The sequence below is a fragment of the Adiantum capillus-veneris genome, chromosome 28 (assembly GCF_014529385.1).
Source record: "Adiantum capillus-veneris isolate H3 chromosome 28, ASM1452938v2, whole genome shotgun sequence".
NCBI classification, from domain to species: domain Eukaryota; kingdom Viridiplantae; phylum Streptophyta; class Polypodiopsida; order Polypodiales; family Pteridaceae; genus Adiantum; species Adiantum capillus-veneris.
The window spans coordinates 43913991-43932501 of record NC_140958.1 but is presented as its reverse complement, the minus strand read 5'-3'; positions in this window follow the sequence as shown (position 1 = coordinate 43932501).

Below are 18511 nucleotides of genomic sequence, written 5' to 3'. Positions count from 1 at the left end.
AAAGTCAACAGAGGAGAGTGCCAAGGCGGAAATGGAATGGGAGAGGAGACTCCTACTCTCCATTAGAATTCAGGGATTAGACACAAAAGTGCTCCATGAAGAGTGGATGCAACCCAGCCTGCCTTTCCCTTTGATGAAGTTTGAAGTGATAAAAACGAAAAAGAGAATAGAGGAGGAGCAGTATGTCGCTCTTTACGAAGGCGATATCACAAAAGAGGAACAATCAAAGAAGATTGTAGATTCGCAGCCTAGATGGAGGAAAGGTTGGCTGAACAAATACCCAGCCTACCTCATCTACATGGTAGAGGCACCAAAGGAGATTCGGGAGGATGCAACCTTCTGCCCGGTGCCAAGAGTCAGAAGCTGGAAAGAGCATGGCAGGATTGCAGAAAAGAATCCAAATTGGCTTAATTACCCAAGGATGCCAGGACCAAAGGCAGGAGAGAGAATAGGTAAAGCCTACATGGTGAAAACCCTAACAGGCACCATCAAGCTCTTTACTGGCTCTCCTGACCTTTCGTGTCAGATGCTCAAGAAAATTTGCAGGACTCTCTTAGCTTGCATTGAAGTGTTCGCGCCAGATAAAGCCACGACCTCGAGTCTACTATCGACGGTCGACACAGTGACTGATATGATGTATGATCTTTCATTGCAGCCTTCTCCAAAAGTGTTGCACCTCCTATACCAGAGGATTATGTTTTTGCCTAGCTTCCACATGCAAACATTCGAAGAAGCTTTCTACACCGGATTTTTCACCCACGAAAGCAAAATATTCGGCCCAACCTTGACCATCGGCAACCTACGATACGAATCACATTTGCAGATGCTCAAGACGACATGACTTTATTGACCAATCATAAAAGTCATGTCAGGGACGACATGAACGCGGAGGGGGGGAGTGTTGAGCCAACAGAGGATCACACCCACATTTTTGCTCACACTCATCATTTTGTAACCATTGATTGTAATAAATGTCTTTCCGACATTAATTTTGATTTGAGCCATTCATTAAGTAACGGGACTCAATTGAGTTTCCAGCTTGTAATTCCGAAGTAATTTCACTTGCTGATGTAATTAGTTAGAGATGTTCTCCCCTCCAAGGCTGAGGTATATAAGCCAAAGTTTTTGTAACCTAAAGGGGGATTCAGATTATTAATCAAAGGGAGTTTTTTGAGCGCCGTGACTGTGTCTGTGAGAGAGAGAGAGAGAGAGAGAGAGAGAGAGAGAGAGAGAGAGAGAGAGAGAGAGAGAGAGAGAGAGAGAGTCTTATCTACTTGCTACGCGAGCTACGGAGCCGCCATTGGAGAAGCGACACCGCCATTGTGTTAGCAACGGCGAGAGCTACGCACTGATACCAAGAGTGCGCGCTATTGGCTTCTATGTGTGGTAAGTTCCTACGAGCTTCGGTGTGAGTTTTCTTCCAACTCGTGTGTCGTAATAGAGCGTGCAGCATATCTACAGAACCACAACGAGTAGAGCTACACATTAGTACCATCGGGGTCAAGTTTCGATCACCTGTATTTTTCGGCCTGTCTTCATACGCGTTTACCGCACGGAGTGGTTATAGGTTGATTTTGCAGTTCAAGTCTTTAGGGTGTTGTTCTTACCTAGTGTATAGACTTCCCCTTGAGTTTGAGATCGATTCAATGATTCTAGATCCTGTTTCGTATAGCATTCGTTCGTAGTACGGATTTCAGTCACTTGCGTATTTTAGAACTTAGATTTGATTTCCTTAGTAGTGATTGTCATTAGAAGGTCGAGTAGGTGATTTGACACCCACCTAGTTGTTTCCATGCGCCTGCGGGTCAAGCTTCGTCCTCGTCTGACAAATTCTGTTGTTGGTTGAGTTCTCGCTATATAGCTTCCGCTAGCGGCGTAACCTCCTTAACAGTATCACATGAGTTCAACAGAAGGGTATTTAAAGTTCTTGAAACTTACATAAATAAATATACAGAAGTTTTCAAATTTGAAAAAAACTTACAGATTTTAAAAGAAAAGGGTACATTATATTCCTAACAAAATTCACAGATAAGGGGTTTTACAAACATGTCTTGAACGCACGTGATATGGTAGTTTTACACATAGTGAACCCCCCGAGGCTCTATCGTCTATGCTCTATGATCTATATTGACTTCCTATGGCCCCAAGGCCACAAGGTGCCCTCATTGTTTCCAAAAAACCCTCATTGTTTTGCTATGGCCCCAGGGCCATAGCTCTCTATGCCGGTATAAAGCACTATTTGCTCTACATTGGCACCCTAAGGCTTGAAGGCCATAGGGTTGGCCTCAAGGGCCCCAAGGGTTCTCTGTATGCCAATGAAAAATACTATTTTCTTTATATTGAGAAGACCTTGTGGAATGAAGGCCATAGGGTCCCCTCCATGCTAGTAAGAACCTCTGTTTACTCTATATTGGTACCCTGTGGCCAGAAGGCCATAGGGTTCCCTCTATGCTAGTGAGAAGCTCTCTATGCTCTATGCTCTATATTGACATCCTATGGCCCCAAGGCCACAATGTGCCCTCATTGTTTCCAAAAGACCCTCATTGTTTTGGCAATGTATGTCCCGAGGGCCATAGAGTCCTCTCTATGCTAGTATAAATCACTGTTTGCTCTATATTGGCACCCTAAGGCTTGAAGGCCATAGAGCCCCCTCTATGTTTTCAATTTGAAGAAACCCTTCATGATGGATTTTTGACAACCAATGGCCCTAGGTCCATAGGATGCTCTATATGCCAGTAAAAACACTATTTGCTCTATATTGGCACCATGTGACTTGAAAGCCATATGGTCCGCTCTATTCTAGTAAGAGCCTCTCCATGCTCGATATTGGCACCCGTTGGCCTGAAGGCCATAGGGTCCGATATTTGCTAGTAAGAACCGATCTATGCTCTATATTGTCACCCTATGGCCTGAAGGCCATATGGTCCCCTGTATGCTAGTAAGAACCTCTCTATGATCTACACATCCGATGACCCCAAGGCCCCAAGTTGCCCTCTATGTTTTGAAGAAACCCTTCATGATGGTTTTTTGGAAACCTATGGACCCGGGGCCATGGGGTGCTCTCTATGCCATTGAAAAACCCTCATTGTTTTGGTACCCTATGGCCCTAGGTATAAAGCACTATTTGGTCTCTCTATGCTAGTAATAATCGATCTTTGCTCTATATTGGCACCCTTTGGCTTGGAGGCCATAGGGTCCGCTCTCTGCTAGTAAGAACCGATCTATTCTCTATATTGACACCCTATGGCCTAAAGGCCATAGGGTCCCCTGTATGCTAGTAAGAACCTCTCTATGCTCTACACATACTATGACCCCAAGGACACAAGGTGCCCTCTATGTTTTGAAGAAACCCTTCATGAGAGTTTTTTGGCAACCTATGGACCCAGGGCCATAGGGTGCTCTCTATACCAGTAAAAATACTATTTGCTCTATATTGAGGAGACCTTCTGGGCTGAAGGCCATAGGGTCCCCTCTACGCTAGTAAGAACCTCTGTTTTCTCTACATTGATAGCCTGTGGCCTGAAGGACATAGGGTTCCCTCTATGCTAGTAAGAAGCTCGCTATGCTCTATGCTCTATATTGACATCTTATGGCCCCAAGGCCACAAGGTACCCTCATTGTTTTGAAAAAACCCTCATTGTTTTGACACCCTATGGCCCCAGGTATAAAGAACTATTTGGTCTCTCTATGATAGTAAGAACCAATCTATGCTCTATATTGGCACCCTATGGCATGAAGGCCATAGGGTCCCCTGTATGCTAGTAAGAACCTCTCTATGCTCTACACATTCTATGACCTCAAGGGAACAAGGTGCACTCTCTGTTTTGTAGAAACCCTTTATGAGGGTTTTTTGGCAACCTATGGACCGAGGGACATAGGGTGCTCTCTATGCCAGTAAAAAACACTATTTTCTCTATATTGAGGAGACCTTGTAAGATGAAGACCATAGGGTCCCCTCTATGCTAGTAAGAACCTTTGTTTTCTCTATATTGACACCCTGTGGCCATAGGGTTCCCTCTATGGTAGTAAGTATCTCTCTACACTCTATGCTCTATGCTCTATATTGAGATCCTATGACCCCAAGGCCACAAGGTGCCCTCATTGTTTTGGCACCCTATGGCCACAGGTATAAAGTACTATTTGGTGTCTCTATGCTAGTAAGAACCGATCTATCCTCTATATTGGCACCCTATGACCTGAAGGCCATAGGGTCCCCTATATGCTAGTAAGTAACTCTCTATGCTCTACACATCCTATGACCCCAAGGAAACGAATTGCCCTCTATGTTTTGAAGAAACCCTTCATGAGGGTTTTTTGGCAACCTATGACCCAAGGCCATAGGGCTCTCTCTATGCCATTGAGGAGACCTTGTGGGCTAGCGGCCATACGATCCCCTCTATGCTAGTAAGAACCTCTATTTTCTCTATGTTGACACCCTTGGAAGGCCAAAGGGTTCCCTCTATGCTAGTAAGAAGCTCTCTATGCTCTATGCTCTATATTGACATCCTATGACCCCAAGACCACAAGGTGCCCTCACTGTTTTGAAAAAACCCTCATTGTTTTGGTACCCTATGGACCCAGGTATAAAGCACTATTTGGTCTCTCTATGCTAGTAAGAACCGATCTATGCTCTATATTGGGACCCTATGGGATGAAGGCCATACGGTCCCCTGTATGCTAGTAAGAACCTCTCTATGCTCTACACAAGGCTATGACCCTAAGGGCACAAGGTGGCCTGTATGTTTTACAGAAACCCTTCATGAGGGTTTTTTTGGCAACCTATGGACCGAGGGCCATAGGGTTCTCTCTATGCCACTAAAAAACACTATTTGATCTATATTGAGGAGACCTTATGGGCTGAAGGCCATAGGGCCCCCTCTATGCTAGTAAGAACCTCTGCTATCTTTATATTGACACCGTGTGGCTCGAAGGCCATAGGGTTCCCTCTATGGTAGTAAGAAGCTCTCTACACTCTATGCTCTATGCTCTATGCTCTATATTGAGATCCTATGGCCCCAAGGCCACAAGGTGACCTCATTGTTTTGAAAAAACCCTCATTTTTTTGGCACCCTATGGCCACAGGTATAAAGCACTATTCGGTGTGTCTATACTAGTAAGAACCGATCTATCCTCTATATTGGCACCCTATGACCTGAAGGCCATAGGGTCCCCTATATGCTAGTAAGTAACACTCTATGCTCTACAGATCCTATGACCCCAAGGCCACAAGTTACCCTCTATGTTTTGAAGAAACCCTTCATGATGGTTTATTGGCAACCTATGGACCAAGGGCCATAGGGTTCTCTCTATGCCATTGAGGAGACCTTGTGGGCTGGCGGCCATAGGGTCCCCTCTATGCTAGTAAGAACCTATGTTTTCTCTATGTTGTCCCCCTCGGAAGACCATAGGGTTCCCTCTATGCTAGTAAGAAGCTCTCTATGCTCTATGCTCTATATTGACATCCTAAGGCCCCAAGGCCACAAGGTGCCCTCATTGTTTTGGCACCCTATGGACCCAGTTATAAATCACTCCTATGGACCCATGTATAAAGCACTATTTGGTCTTTTTATGCTTGTAAGGACCAATCTATGTTCTATATTGGGACCCTATGGCCTGAAGGCCATATGGTCCCTTGTATGCTAGCAAGAACCTCTCTATGCTCTACACATCCTATGACCCTAAGGGAACAAGGTGGCATGTATGTTTTAAAGAAACCCTTCATAAGGGTTTTTTTGGTAACCTATGGACCGAGGGCCATAGGGTTCTCTCTATTCCAGTAAAAAACACTATTTGCTCTATATTGAGAAGACCTTGAGGGCTGAAGGCCATAGGGTCCCCTCTATGCTAGTAAGAACCTTTGTTTTCTCTATATTGACACTCTGTGGCCTGAAGGCCATAGGGTTCCCTCTATGGTAGTAATAAGCTCTCTATGCTCTATGCTCTATATTGAGATCCTATGGCCCCAATGTGCCCTCATTGTTTTGTAAAAACCCTCGTTGTTTTGGCACCCTATGGCCACAGGTATAAAGCACTATTTGGTGTCTCTATGCTAGTAAGAACCGATCTATCCTCTATATTGGCACCCTATGACCTGAAGGCCATGGGATCCCCTGTATGCTAGTAAGTAACTCTCTATGCTCTACACATCCTATGACCCCAAGGCCACAAGTTGCCCTCTATGTTTTGAAGAAACCCTTCATGAGGGTTTTTTGGCAACCTATGGACCCAGGGCCATAGGGTTCTCTCTATGCCATTGAGGAGACCTTGTGGGCTGGCAGCCATAGGGTCCCCTCTATGCTAGTAAGAACCTCTATTTTCTCTATGTTCACACCCTCGGAAGGCCATAGGGTTCCCTCTATGCTAGTAAGAAGCTCTCTATGCTCTATGCTCTATATTGACATCCTATGGCCCCAAGGCCACAAGGTGTCCTCATTGTTTCAAAAAAACCCTCATTGTTATCGCACCCTATGGACCGAGGTACAAAGAAATATTTGGCCTCTCTATGCTAGTAAGAACTGATCTATGCTCTATATTGGGACCCCTGTATGCTAGTAAGAACCTCTCTATGCTCTACACATCCTATAACCCTAAGGGCACAAGGTGACCTGTATGTTTTAAAGAAACCCTTCGTGAGGGATTTTTGGCAACCTATGGACCGAGGGCCATAGGGTGCTCTCTATGCCAATAAAAAACACTATTTTCTCTATATTGAGGAGACCTTGTGGGCTGAAGGCCATAGGGTCCCCTCTATGCTAGTAAGAACCTCTGTTTTATCTATATTGACACCCTATGGATTGAAGGCCATAGGATTCCCTCTATGGTAGTAAGAAGCTCTCTATGCTCTATGCTCTATATTGAGATCCTATGGTCCCAAGGCCACAAGGTGATCTCATTGTTTCGAAAAAACCCTCTTTGTTTTGGCACCCTATGGCCGCAGGTATAAAGCACTATTTGGTGTCTCTATGCTAGTAAGAACTGATGTATCCTCTATATTGGCACCCTATGACCTGAAGGCCATAGGGTCCCCTGTATGCTAGTAATAAGTAACTCTCTATACTCTACAAATCCTATGACCCCAAGGCTACAAGTTACCCTCTATGTTTTGAAGAAACCCTTCATGAGGGTTTTTTGGCAACCTATGGACCCAGGGCCATAGGGTTCTCTCTATGCCATTGAGGAGACCTTGTGGGCTGGCGGACATAGGGTCCCCTCTATGCTATTAAGAACCTTGTTTTTCTCTATGTTCACACCCTCGGAAGGCCATAGGGTTCCCTCTATGATAGTAAGAATCTCTCTATGCTCTATGCTCTATATTGACATCCTATAGCCCCAAGGCCACAAGATGGCCTCATTGTTTCGAAAAAACCCTCATTGTTTTGGTACCCTATGGACCCAGGTATAAAGCACTATTTGGTCTCTCTATGCTAGTAAGAACCGATCTATGCTCTATATTGTGACCCTAAGGCCATAGGGTCCCTTGTATGCTAGTAAGAACCTCTCTATGCTCTACACATCCTATGACCCTACGGGCACAAGGTGGCCTGTATGTTTTAAAGAAACCCTTCATGAGGGTTTTTTGACAACCTATGGACCTAGAGCCATAGGGTCTCTCCATGCGAGTAAAAAACACTATTTGCTCTGTATTGAGGAGACATTGTGGGCTGGTGGCCATAGGGTCCCCTCTATGCTAGTAAGAACCTTTGTTTTCTCTATAATGACACCCTATGGCCAGAAGGCCATAGGGTTCCCTCTATGCTCTATGCTCTATATTGAAATCCTTTGGACCCAAGGCCACAAGGTGCCCTCATTGTTTCAAAAAAACCCTCATTGTTTTGGTAACCTATGGCCCCATGGCCATAGAGTGCTCTCTACGCCGGTATAAAGTACTATATGGTCTATATTGACACCCTAAGGCTTGAAGGCCATAGGGTCCCCTCTATGTTAGTAAGAAGCTCTTGATGCTCTATAATGACATCCTATGTCCCCAAGGGTCACAAGGTTCCCTCTATGTTTTCAATTTGAAGAAACCCTTCATGATGGATTTTGACAACCAATGGCCCTAGGGCCATAGGGAGTTATATTTGTTAGTAAGAAACACTATTTGCTCTATATTGGCACCATGTGGATTGAAGGCCATAGGGTCCCCTCTATTCTAGTAAGAGCCTCTCCATGCTCTATATGGCACCCTGTATGCTAGAAACCACTATGAGGATTTTTTGGCAACCTATGGCCCCAAGGCCATAGGGTGCTCTCTTTATGGCCATAGGGTTTGTTGTATACTAAGGAAAACTCTCCATGCTCTATCTTGGCATCTTATGGCGGTTGTTCCAGATGCTAATAAGAAACCACCATTTCTCTAGGTTTGTCTTCTATTGCTTTACGGCAACAAGGTGTCATCCTCCATGGCAATAATTTAAAAAAACCTAAATGCTCTACATTGACACCCCACGGCGTAGGGCCCAAGTGTGCTTTATGCTACCCTAAACCCCTCTATGCTCTACGTTGACACCCTACGGCCCCAGGGCCACAAGGTGCCCTCTCTCTCTCTCTCTCTCGGATTTAAATTGTTTATTTGGCCTTATTACCTCTCCTCCCTCTCTCTCAGCTTCCTCTCCTCTATTTGTCTCTCTTAATCTCCTTTCTCTCTCACTCCAAATAATTATTTTTCTCCCTCTTCTCATCTCTCCCCATTCATATAGCAGGCAGTCCCTTGTGAATTTTGGGCCTCAATATCTACCGGCTTACCTGTAGCATCATCATTCAGGCACCCCATACCACATCTCCTCTTTCTAGGACATCTCTCACACCAACAAAAAGCGTACAATACAAAGGTTAGTTCTTTTCTGTTTCTGTTTTTCTGTTTTACTGTTTTACTATTTTTTTATTGAGAGTGGTAAATAAATGTTAAAAAAAAAGATTGAGCTTACTTGCGAGCGGTGTCGTGAGGCACTGTTGTGTTTGGGAGAGAGGCACAGAGAGGGAGAGAGAAGGCGAAAGAGGCGGCACCACATGATGCTACACGTTTGAGAGAGAGGACCAGGGAGGCATTCGATGTCGTGAGATGTTGCACGCTTGAGAGGCACACGGAGGGTGGAAAAGGGTGGCTATTTGTTCGACGAAGGGCAGCGTGAGGTGCTGTTTGTTTGGGAGAAGAGGTGCAGCAAGGGCGACATAGGGGCGCTCTTTGTTCGAGGTGCTTCGAGGCGTAGAGAGGGCACGCAGCAGAGGCGGCACAAAAGAGGCGTTTGGGAGAGGAGTAGGGAGTGCGCACGGAGGGCGTTTAGGAGAGGTGCAGGGAGCGCGCAGAGAGCTCCGTTCGAGAGAGCAGAGTAGGGTTTGAAAAAGAAAGAGAAAGAGAAAGAAAGAGAGAGATAGAGATAAGGTTAATCAAACTTGTTAATTCAAAATTCAAAATTTGACTTTCAAATTTTAAACCTAAACTTCCCGCTCTCTTTTATTTTGAATTTTGAAGAGTTTAAAATCATTTTCTTAGGGGGAGAGTCATACCAAAGGATTGGAAACTGAAAGAGCTTTTCGCAAAAAAAAAAAGAGTATAGATTTTTTTCAAAAAATTGACGTGACACTTTGTCAGTGCCTGTATCGTCTCGTTATGAGTGGAACTACACATGGTCAAAATCGCCGTCCCGGGACCAAAAATTGCATACTGAAAAATACACTAATAAACATTCAACATTAGAGAATTTTCCCTTGAAAAAAGTGTGATATTTTTTTTGTGCAGTATTGATCGGGAGCCCTAAAAAAACATTTTGGAAAAATTTGGGGTAAGCAACAAAAAAATAAATTTTTTTGGCTTTTTTTCTGCACACTAATTGCACGTGTTTTGAAAGTGTGAGCATACATGCAACATACATATATTTATACAAATAGTATTTAAACAAGGAGGCCATATACTAGAATGGGTTGCAAAGGTGCTGGTGCGCATTTGCGAAGAGGCTTGTAAAGGTGCACATACGCAATTTGATCACACATTTGACATGCGATACGTGCACACCGTTGTTTTTTATGTCCCTTCAAAGACGTAAACATATCATATGGATGTACATCCACGGGACTACTTGAGACACGGTCTCTAGATATAATCAATGGTTGTGGATACACCACATGGCATATGATCAATGAATGTGGATGCACCATGTGGCATATCGTGCGGCTCATACGTACCCCCTTATGTCGTGGTAGACTCTAGCTTTCTGAAATCACTATATATAGCACCCTATGGCCCAATTTCCATAGAATGCATATATAGCTCACCACAAAACACGAATAGATAGTACCATGTGGTCATAAATCCATAAGATCTATATATACTTAGCTAGAAACATCAACTATAGCATCCTATGCCCTTTTGTCCGTAGGATGTTCATATAGTCATCATGAAACACCTACATATAGGGCCCTATGGACCTAAGGCCATAGGATGAATATATATAATCATATCAATACACCTACATATAGCATCCTATGCACCTAAGTCCATAGGATGCTATATGTAATCATATCAATACACCTACATATAGCATCCTATGGACCTAAGTCCATAGGATGCTATATGTAATCATATCAATACACCTACATATAGCATCCTATGGACCTAAGTCCAAAGGATGTACACAAACTCATTGTGTCCCTAAGGCCACATGATGCTATATACCCATCATAAGACAACTACATGTAGCGCCCTATGGCCCTCAATACAAAACACCTTGATAAAACATCATATAGATTAAAGGCCATATGATTTATATATACTCAACACAAAATACCTACATATAGTGTCCTATGGCCCTAAGGCCATAGAATGTTATATACCCATCATGAGACAACTACATATAGCGCCCTATGCCCCTTAGACCATAGGATGTGTACATATGCATCACGAAACACCTACATATATCATCCTACGACCCTAAGGCCACAGGATGTTATGTAGCCATCATGAGACAACTACATATAGTGCCCTATGGCCCTTAGGCCATAGGATGTGTACAGTTGCATCGCGAAACACCTACATATAGCTCTATATTGGCCCTAAGGCCACATAATGTTATATACCCATCGTGAGATAACTACATATAGTGCCCTATGGCCCTCAGGCCATAGGATGTGTACAGTTGCACCAAGAAACACCTACATATAGCTCTATATTGGCCCTAAGGCCACATGATGTTATATACCCATCGTGAGACAACTACATATAGTGCCCTTTGGCCCTCAGGCCATAGGATGTGTACAGTTGCATCACGAAACACCTACATATAGATCTATATTGGTCCTAAGGCCACATACTGATATATACCCATCGTGAGACAACTACATATAGTGCCCTATGGCCCTCAGGCCATAGTATGTGTACAGTTGCATCACGAAACACCTACATATAGCATCCTATGGCCCTAAGGCCACAGGATGTTATATACCCATTGTCAGACAACTACATGTAGTGCCCTATGGCCCTCAAGCCACAGTATGTATATTTACTCAACACAAAACACCTACATAAAACATCATATGGACTAAAGGCCATATGATTTATACATACTCAGTATGAACCACACACATATAGCATCCTATGGCCCTAAGTCCATAGGATTTTGTATACCCATCATGAAATAACCACATATAGTTTCCTCTATGTATATAATCATAATGAAACACCTACATATATACTCACAATGAAATGACTTTGTGATGGTTTTCTTAACATATATTTATTGAAACCTTCTTGCAGGTATGGATTTTAATCAAGGTGATAGAGTATGCATGTTTGTAGCCACACAAAAGGTTGCCCTTGGGAGTGTCTCTGTGAGACAAACTCAAACGCATATTGCTCAGGCATGCTTATTGGTCAAGGAAATGTATCAGTGTCAGTTGATTTGTGTTTTCAAGGAAATGCTTATTGGTCAAGGAAATATATCAGTGTCAGTTGATTTGTGTTTTCAAAAGAAAGCACTTATTTCATTTCCAAAAATGGATTGATAGTGGGAGATGCTTTTCACAGTATTGTGAAATGGAGTATTGGGTTGCTACAACATATGGATGAGATACACTACGAAGGTGTTTCTGTGTGTGAGACTCACAAAGGAATGGGAGCATTCGAGGCACAATCTGATGGAATGAGCTACAGGAAGGCTTGGAAGGATAAGAGGGTTCAACTTTGGGATGAAAGCAAAACACATGTAGTAGCCGAAGGGGTTGTCATGTATGTGTGTCCATTTGATTCCGTGAACTTTGGTGAGCTAGGTGAAGATAACATTGGTATTGGTATTGAAACATCCTGTGCTTGTGAGGCTACTATTTTTGCACAATCTGATGTATGCAGCATCAATCTGGTTTGTTGGTCTATCAAGAGAGTGACAACTATGGATGGAAAAGCATTGTTACAATATGAGGATATACATGCTAGTGACGCATGACAAGATACATGCATTGAATCAGCTCGTTTGGTACAACCTATTTCAAAAAAACAAAAATATTACTTTATGAATAGGAAGCCAAAAATGTCTGTGAAACCTTCTAAGAGATCCAATCAAGCATCCCATCATCTGTCCAACTTGTTTGAACCATAGATTGTTGTTCTTTGAGGTGTTGTCAATATGCCAATAGAGATAAGGTCATGACTATGCGCAATGAATTTTGGGGACAAAGTTTGCAAAATAGAACCAACTATGTGTATGATACAATGTTGACTGATTGGCGTGAGAACAAAACAACTGCAAATACTTGCTATGTATTTTCTTTTAATGGCAACGAGGTCTGTAGTAGAGCTTGGTACGAAATTCATGGCATTCCAAAAACTTCATTTTATCGTTACCGTGAATAGTTTGAAAATGGGGTTCGACTCTCAATGCATGGTAATGATGGTGTCATAAGAAAAGGAAGAGACCATACAGAAATGGGAAGGACATGGATGCGCTCTTTTGTAGATGAAAACTCAGAGAAAATGCCACATAAGAGTAGAACTATGGAAGATGGTACCAGAGAAACCTTGCTTGTAATACCAAACACGTACACACAAATAGACATCTTACATGATGTCAATAAAACACTCGAGAGTATGTGTCTCAAGCCAATGTCTAGCATTACATTCAATAGGGTTTGGAATACAGAGTTTGCTAATGTGACCTTGTAAAAAACAAGCGAGTTCTCGAAATGTGTTGTGTGTAGTCGAATAAAGTCTCAACTAGAGTCAACAAAGGATGATGAGCTGATTTCACGTTTGAAGGATGAACGTAAAATACACATGATGCAACAACAAAGCTGTAGAAATGTGTACTACACATGGTGTAAGTTCTCACAAATGCAAAAGGATAAGTACTTATGCATTATACATGATAAAATGGACCAAAAAAAGACAGCAATACCTAGATTGCGAGTGAACTCAAAACACTATGCGAATGCATATCAGTTGCAAGTATCATAAACAGGTATGATAACACATAGGCATGAGATGTATGGTCATTTCTCGTTGAATGGTCTATGGCCTTCAGATCCGAATGCTACAATTGGTTCCCTTGCATTATGCTTACAGAATTTGGAAAGAACAGAAAACCATGGGCTAGGAGATTTATGCCATGATGGTATGCCACGCTGAAATGTAACATTGTTCAATGCATTGAATTCAAGGATAGCTCTAGACCACCAAAATAGAATGATGAAAGAGCGTGAGAGGAATGCATCAGCAGTAGTAACACCACCTTTGGCTATTGAAGGATGTAATGGAGAGATTTCTAACTTGCAATCAGCCTCCTCTCAATGTGTTGCGGATACCATGTCTACTCCCGTGTTTCAAAAATTGCCTGAGAATCTTCTGCTACAGCTAGATAATTGTGCAGAAGAGAATAAGAATTGATGCATACTTATCCTTGCTAGTAGAAAAAGGTGTTTTCAAAACCGTGCATTTGGGATTCTTAATGGTGGGTCACACACATGAGGACATAGATGCAATGTTTAGCAGGTTCTCACAGAGATTACGAACAGGAATGACATACTTTTCCACATTTGATGGAACATTTTCAAAAATGTGAAAGTTCAGCTCCAGCACCATTTTTGATGACGCAAGTTCCTGACTTCAAATCCTTTGTTAAAGGGTACATGTGTGATGGACAAGATGCTCTGTTGGACACTCTAAGCCACTTCAATTTCGTTTCTTTATGCAAGGTGAAATCCCAGTAATGCAGTACAAAATTCACCCCAAATCACCTGATTGGATGCCGAGGGAGTCAGGAATTGAGTTGCGGAAAAAAGATGATCAAGGGTAACCAAAATTGCCAGTAGGTTGTCCAGATGTGGTTCCTATATCAGACTATGTGAGGGATAGTCCGCTTGTTATTGAAGGGATTAAGACATATCTTGAATTTTGGAAAAGATGGACTCTACTAAAGGGAAAGGAGCACGATTCTACAAAATACATGGAGCCAATTATTATTTATTGGCAAAAACTAATTAGTGAGCTTGAACAACCAACCAATAAACAAATTGGTGAATATACATCATTTTGGCCAAAGACTATAGGGAGTCATCGAATGCAACAGATAGAGGAAGACACAGATGGGTTTCAAGGATATGAAGGATTGAATAATCATTATGTTGGTCCTCAAAGTGCAAGGCCATAGGAATCTTTTAGGCCTCAAATTGATGTAAGGAAAGGGGATTTTTTTCTTGTGAGACCCGCAGATCCAGAATATCCGATATGGCTAGGAGTTGCAGAGTCAAATGTTGATGTAGATAGCTCATCTCCTAAGTACAAGAAAGTTTTCATTCAATATTGGGCACCAAAACATCGGAAAAAAATCCCACAATCCAAGAACAATATGAGGATTGTTGGAAAAAGAATTGGCGCTGAAATCTTGCTGACCCAAAGCGTTGGGAGTGTGTTGATGCAGTTGTGTGGTCACGGACTCCAAGGGGTGGAAGACTTGTAGAAGCAATTAAAATCCCATCCAATGTTGTGGAGAAAACACAAGATAGCTTAATAGGAGAAATCAAATAGCATTTCATTTTCATATATTGTTTTTCTTGATATCCGTGTCTATGTATGTTTTATAAAGTATCAATTAACACCAACATGAAAATAAAATTTTGGATGGGACAAAAAAAGGTGTTTCTCAACAACACCATGTTCTTGAGAATCTATCTCTTTGTCTAATGTAACACAAGTCCTCAAGACAAGTCCCAAAATAAATGAAATTTTCCCAAATCAAATGGGAAATAGGAATCCATAGGCATTGAAATCAATCCCAAAGATGTGGAATTTTCCCATTTTATCTAAAAGAGTGTTCAATCCTACCACATCAGCATCCATACAATTTGATACATCAGCAAGTCAGTGCAATTTATGGAAATCTCCTTCAGAGTACAAGCTTCTGTCTTTTAGGATTCTCATTCCGTCCAAAAATCTTGATCACCTAGATCACTTGCAACCATCTCATCCTTCCACCGGAACTCTTGATTCACTCACATTAGTATCCAGCCATCTCATATGTATAGAAATCTTGATGCACTAGAATTCCATTCGCTAAGGCATCACATCAAGAACTCATCAATCTCTAATTGATGTCTATATGCATTAAGTTCAAATCATTCATCAGACAAAATACTGCAACAAGCAGTTCATCTTTCTCTACATGTCTCTAACAAAATACACTTGAAAGAGCACATGTTTTCAATTCAGTCAAGGAAAATTCCAATTTAGTGCGCACATTTCATAAAATCATACGGCAAGATACTGTCAGGCCATCAATATCCTTGAAATCACAAAAGGAGCGAAATAACTCCCCTCTTGTGTAGTCCCAACAAAACCAAGGAGGTCTAAAACCATAGCAATAAGGCATGATAGGGTAGTAGTCAGAAGATATTACCATTTTTAAGGGGACGACTCTCAATTTGATAGACATACATGACAGGGTTAGAGCCAGTAAATGCTCAAGACGGGGATTTTTTTTCTGATTTACAAGATAATTAAAAGATTCAAAGTTGGTAGGTGAACTGCTAGGGTCCAATCCAACCATGGGGGTAACATTACAAGTAATAGTATCAAGAGCCACAACAAATTGCAAGAGTTAAGGATTTCAAGGATGTTTATGTTTGGTCCTATGCCAACATGAAAGGGCTTGGACCATATTTTTCTCAACACTAATTGTGCTCACCAAGGATGCAAATCCTATCCGAAAAAAAGGGGTACTAGATAAATCCAAATTATGCATGAAGTGTCAAGGAGTAAATTGACAACATACTCAAAGTAGGATATATCACATGAGTAGATGTTGTTGGCCACAAATTCTACACCTTTTTGGATGACTATTTTGGCTACCGGCACATCAATATGGTTGAGGAAGATAGCAAAAATATTTCTTTCATTATCGAATGGGGTTCTATCATCTCAAAATTCATGTCTTTTGGGCCATAGAGTGACCATGAAACATTTTAGTTGGCGGTCTTTGAGGTATTTGAAGATTAACTATCACTATCTTGAAGATTTTTGTGGACGACTACTTAACTTTTAGCAAAAAGGATGAGTAACTCCCCTCTTGTGCAGTCCCAACAGCTGCACCACATTGGTCCTCCTCCTCCATCCACTTTGCATCCAATTATGGATAGCTCTTGACTAAGAACTGCGGTATCATTTTATCTTTCACTTTCATATTCATATGATATCCATTGTTTGCGTCATTTGGAAAATGGGTTCTCCTTCTAATTTTGAAGATTTAAATTCAAATTTTGAAGGCTTAAAAATATTTCATGCAGCACGTGCAACATCGTTAATAGCAAGGCCCAACCAACTTTAGTATCATTGCAAAGTAATTGAACAACCACCACTGACCACATGCGCGAGTAGAGAGAGAGAGAGAGAGAGAGAGAGAGAGAGAGAGAGAGAGAGAGAGAGAGAGAGAGAGAGAGAGAGAGAGAGAGAGAGAGAGAGCTTTTGGAATCACTGCAATTGGGCTCTCGCGGAGCTTTTGACATCTCTGCGATCAGACTCTTGCTAGAGAGAGAGAGAGAGAGAGAGAGAGAGAGAGAGAGAGAGAGAGAGAGAGAGAGAGAGAGAGAGAGAGAGAGAGAGAGAGAGAGAGAGAGAGAGAGAGAGAGAGAGAGAGAGCTTTTGGAATCATTGCAATTGGGCTCTCGTTGAGCTTTTGACATCTCTGCGTGATCAGACTCTTGCTAGAGAGAGAGAGAGAGAGAGAGAGAGAGAGAGAGAGAGAGAGAGAGAGAGAGAGAGAGAGAGAGAGAGCATCCCTTGGTGTACACACACACACACATACACACACACACACACACGCACACACACATACATAGTGACAAAGATTGTATACTCCAACTTATAAATATCAATAGTTTTCTCTTTCTTTTAAGTGTGCACGTGTGTGTGCAGGCAATACAATATTACATAGAACTAAGCTAAACATGGTATTCTATTAGTTTCTAGCAGAGATTATGACAACGGCATTGAACTTTCCAATCACCACATTGGTATTGATGATAGTCGCTTCAAGCTCGACACAAACTCCGCATGGCAAGTGCTTAAACTCTTATCTAAAGTTCTTAAATATACACTTTATTATTGGCTTAAACTTCCAGTTTAACATCTAAAGACATAGTCGCTTCAAGCTTGACACAAACTCCGCATGGTAAAACTCTTATCTAAAGTTCTTAAATATACACTTTATTATTGGCTTAAACTTCCAGTTTAACATCTAAAGAGACTAATCATGAAGTTTCTAAAAAATGTTGTGGAGAGCACAATAGATGTACTTACTTGTAGAAAGCTTGATATACTTGCTCAAAAGGTAGCACAAACTTTTGACCCATGTAGAAAATCTAATTCACAATGTATACCTTGATGCTTGACCAAGAAGCAATTTTTGAGTATTGGATAATCATCAAAATTCTAACCTTTAAAATCTAAAAAATAAAAGTAGTGGCTCTTCAATTGTGCAAAATTTCTCTCTCAATAGATTTGGATGCAGTCCAATTTTCAACCATGATAACTCTCCTCATGAGATGAACCACAATCTGTATTGCAAAGTGAAAAGCAAAAGAAGAGATCACTTCATCACGTGGCCAAGTATCAATAGAGCTCTATGATGCAAATCAATGGAGTTGTAGCACAACCATTGCACAGAGGTTGCATGAGTTTTGGATGGTTGTCCAAATCTATTACAATGAAATTATATTGTGCATTACTTTCAAACATGTATTTTGGTGTCGAGCTACTTGTGCGTGTTATTATAGATCTGGAGCATGAGATTTAATTGCGACACTTTTACCTATAAACCTTACATCCATTGTCCTATTTTCAAACCCCTTAAAAATTCTTGTTGATATTTTAAGAAAGATTCTTTAATTTGTGAAAATTTCTAGAATATTCTATTATTTTAAAATATTTAATATTCATTAATATTTTGAAATGGATTTTCCTCAATATTATGCATAGTGTAAGCTCACAACTAGAGGCATTTATGTCTAAAATGATGAGCAATTTTATGTTGTG